Here is a 4505-nt window from a genome sequence, read left to right as displayed (position 1 = left end):
ACGCAACGCACATCTGATAACTGAGGTAGAAGCACCATGGTAACTTTGACCGTAGGGATTTTTCTTTTGAAAAGATACTCCGGTATCTTCTGTGTAAATAGTATGGTAGTATACCTTCCTCCCCTGGCATTTTTATGTGTAAATAGTATGAAAACATATGCACTGCGATAACTAAACACTATGATAAGTTTTTGACCCATGCGCGGGGGGGGGGGGGGGGGGGGCTTGATAGGTTACCTAGAATCACCATGATAACTTTTTGCCCCGGGAAAAAGTTGTTCAAAACATCCCCAATAATTTTTGTGTAAATAACATGATAATATAAGCATCGCATAACCGATAACTTGCAGTATAAACATGATGGTAACTTTTTTTATCAAAGAAAAATATATAAGTTGTTAAAAACATACACTCGCCTCGCGCGTGGGCCTCTTGAATGAACACAACACATGGCGTGCCACGGGAAAGTCACATAATGTTTAGTGTCATGAGGGGCACACGTGCTATAGGCGTGATAAGTTACGCAAAAACATCATGGTAATTTTTGACCTGTGGAAAAAGCTATCGAAACACACCCAGATTTTTAGGTGCAAGTACCATGATAATATACGAACCGTAGACCTGGTAACTCATGTACAATCCCCCATGGTAACTTTAACCGGGGGGAGGTTGATGTACATATACCCTGATAACTTATGTGTAAGTACCACGGTATTTTACACATCAAAGACCTTATAACTTGTGTACAAAACACAGCGATAACTTTGAAAGGGTGTAGTTGTTGAAGCATAGTACCTGATACGTTCTATGTAAATAGCACGGTAAGTTATGCAACACAGGCCTGATAACTTGCATACAAATATCATGGTAACTTTATCCTGAGGAGAAATCATGTGGTAGACGTGAAGAAGTGGCAGTTTTCTCGGGGGTGAGCGTCCGAGATGTGCGGGAGAAGCAGGTTTCTCAGGCGAGCCTGCAGGGTCATTTGGGAAGAGGCGAGGTCAAAAAATAAGGGATCGTATGGTACTTTAAAATGAAAGAAATAAAGGTGTGACAGTTTTTCTTATATGGCACATGTGTGCCAAATATCACAGTCCTTTAGTGAAATCTATGTATGTAGACCTAATTAACTCTGGTCCAATTCTAAAATTGATACATATTTGAAAAATAAAAGTACTCTTAAGAATCAAAGTCTTCGTGTCGTTTGTTGACAAGGAGGTGATTCTGACTAGGAATAATTTGGCAAAGTGAAGTTGGTAGGGCAGTCAACGATGTTGCTTTTGTGATCAAGATGAATCGATTAAACACCTCTTTCTTGAATGTCCGATAGCTAGATTTATTATGGCGCTCAATTCACGTAGCCTTTAATATTACCCCTCCAAATAGTATTCACATGTTATTTGGGACGTGGCTAAATGGGATTGATTCAACTATTGACACACATATTCGGATAGGAGTATGCGTGTTACTTTGGGCTATATGGAACTGCAGAAATGATATGGTTTTTAATAGACAAACTCGGATTAATTTCTTGCAGGTTATCTACAAGGCCGCTACTTGGATTTGTACGTGGTCGTTACTCACTCATGCGGAAGCCAGTGAGCCTTTGGTTACTAGGTCTACCCGATGGGAGATGGTAGCTCAGGATATCTACAACCAGTTTGGATGGCGGTCCAATAATAGGCTAGGTGTTTAGTCATCTCGTCCTATTTTCGTCGGTTGTGGCATTTTACACTTTTATTGCTTTCATTTCAGCTCTGACGGAGCATGTACTAGACCACAGATATTTTCAAATATTTTGCTTAATAATATGGCTGCATGCATCACGTGGATGCAGATGACAGGGGTTATCCTCCTTTTTCAAAGAAAAAACAAACATCAAGCGTGAACCCAAGTGCGCCCAAGTTATTCACACATTTGGCATGTGTTGCGTCTTGAAGGGGAACCCTATATCTCCCCTTTCCCGAGGGCACTGACCGTCTATCGAATAGAATCATGCAATAGACACCATATAGAAAGAAGTAGCATAACACATTAGACTCACCAAAACCTCAACACAGATGTCGCCACTCAAAACAGGCTGACGATACGTGCCCACCAGCCATAGCACTAGTTGCACACGACCCTACATTGCCCAAGGTGATGCCTATAAAGGGGGTACAATACCCTCAATGCTACATCTGCCAATCCGAGAAGGATTATGAGCTTTCACTCGGGAGCGGGGGATGGGGATGGGAAGGAGGGACCTCGGTGAAGCCCAATATCGCTGCCCTCATTAAGGTTGGACCGGATGAGCAAAGATTTTTCCTGGTCGAGAGCACACACCACCAACCGAATGTCCTCGGCGATTGGATGAGGGAACACACTTGGTTCAAAATCACACATCAGGGTTCAACAAGGCATCTCACACAGCACGAGCCGCAAATGTCACCATCTCACCATCTGCATGACCGAGGACGCCACCTACCGCTTAAACGTGTCACCTCTCCATTCAAGGTTGCCACGTCAACATCGAACTTACTCCTAAAAAGTGCAACGCCGAACTTTTCACCAACTTTTTCAAATCACAACAAGGGAAAATGAGCGAAAAAGTGACCTCCTCGAACATAGCCGCCTCATTTTTTATTTGAACCGGGCTTACCTTTTCCATTACATGAACGAAAATACAAGTGTTCCGAAAACATTTAGGAGGAAAGAAAAAAATGGTAGTAAGTTCAATGCACTGCCTAAAAACCCACCGCAGCACTCGTATATGCCATCGAAACAAGTACTATGGAGCGAAAATCTGTAAGCATCAAAATATCTAGCCTCATAGTCGCCCTGTGACAAACGACGCGTCACTACGATCGAACAAGGACGTGTCAGCGAATTCCCCTTACGTCACCCATCGCCAAGTCGAACGAGCCGAAGGCGGGTGGCACAATCGTGCACGCGCGCAGGCAAACGGACATGCACCGAACCCACCGAAAACACAGAAGCATATGCCCGGCGACGAACACCCGAGAAGAAACACACGCGTACGCCCGCGATCTCCCGCCCCACGGATCGCGATCCGGCCGCGCGGCCGGCCGCCAATGGCAGCGCCCCGCCCGCCGGTATAAAGCGCACCTCGCCACAGCTTTGAGTTCCGCTTCAGCGGTCACCACTCACTAGAAGCTGCTCTGCTTTTCTCCAAGAAAAAGAGGGGAGGTGCTCTGCTTCGTTCGATGGCGACCGTGATGGAGGAGGCTGGGGCGGTGGTGATGGGCGGAGCCGGTGAGGAGGAGGTTGTTGCTGCGCCGGAGAAGGTGGAGGAGGTGAAGGAGGCGGGTGCGGGCGGGGTGGACGTGGAGGTCGCCGGCGGGGAGGCGAAGAAGGCGGAGGAGGAGCAAGGGGAGCAGGGCAAGGGGACGGAGAAGAAGCCGAGGAGCAGGAAGCCCCGGTCGGCGGGGCCGCACCACCCGCCCTACTTCGAGGTGAGCGATCTGATCAAGGTTCCTGAATTCAGTTCGTGTTGAGTTCTGAAATGATGGGGGGTATGGTTGGTCTTTTTGCGCAGATGAAAGGAGGCGATCATGGCGGCGGGCGACGGCAAGGCGGGGGCGAGCGCGTACGCGATCGCGAAGCGCGAAGCGCGTCGGGGAGCGGCACGGCGAGGCGCTCCCGGGCAACTACCGCAAGGTGCTGGCCACGCAGCTCCGGGGCTTCGCCGCCAAGGGCCGGCTCGTCCGGGTCAAGGCCTCCTTCCGGCTCGCCCCCGCCGAGGAGAAGAAGGCCCTGCAGGCGGCGACGCCCAAGTCCAAGAAGAGGACGACCACGGCCAAGAAGACCGCGTCGAAGAATGTGGCCCCGGCGCCGGCGCGCGCGAAGAGGGCGAAGAAGGCGGGGCCGCCGACGGCGAAGCCGAAGTCGATCCGCGCCCGGAAGGCCAACAAGGCCAGCGCCTGATGCCGCCACCGTGTCCCCTGTACATATCTCGGCAGTAGCAGTACGGAGTAGCGGCATGTTCGATCCAGCGCCCTGTTCTGTAAATACCACCCGTGTGCGTGCGTTGCCGGCAATAATGGCGCGCTCGTGTGCCGGTGTTGATGGACGCGAGGAAGGAGAAGATGGTGAATTTGGCTGTGGCCGCCAATCTGTACGACTGATGCTTGTACCACTCTGTCTCCGTGTTGTGATCATGCTCTGCTCCCTTCCCCTCTTCCGCCTTCGGTTGATATCATGGCAATGGATATCAATGGATGAATGGAAGGATCTTGTGGGGAGTTCTGGTCTTGGCAGGTGGTCAACCAGTTGATGATTCCTTAACAATCGCCCAACATCAGAGCAGCTCACGGAAATATTTGTATAATTTTGCTAAGGCAGATGTGCCATAAGTATTACGCATCTAAGTTCTATGTTATTGATCTTACGTCGAGATTCGTGTGGATATTTTTTTTTTTCCTCTTTATGCTTAGATTCACCCACTTAGACATGCAATAATTAAAGTATATCTAGATGTGTCCTAGACACACCCATATTTTTAT

At 48.9% G+C, this 4505-nt stretch overlaps 1 pseudogene; it reads left to right on the top strand.

Moving 5' to 3' along the window:
* The first annotated feature begins 2984 nt into the window (after window positions 1–2984).
* LOC125522609 (uncharacterized) lies at window positions 2985–4072 on the top strand (annotated as a pseudogene).
* The last annotated feature ends 433 nt before the right edge of the window (window positions 4073–4505 follow it).

Source organism: Triticum urartu, chromosome 7A (genome assembly GCF_056163025.1).
Source record: "Triticum urartu cultivar PI428250 chromosome 7A, HENAU_Tu73, whole genome shotgun sequence".
NCBI classification, from domain to species: domain Eukaryota; kingdom Viridiplantae; phylum Streptophyta; class Magnoliopsida; order Poales; family Poaceae; genus Triticum; species Triticum urartu.
Note: the sequence above shows the minus strand (reverse complement) of the source record. Positions and strands in the feature narration are given on the sequence as shown.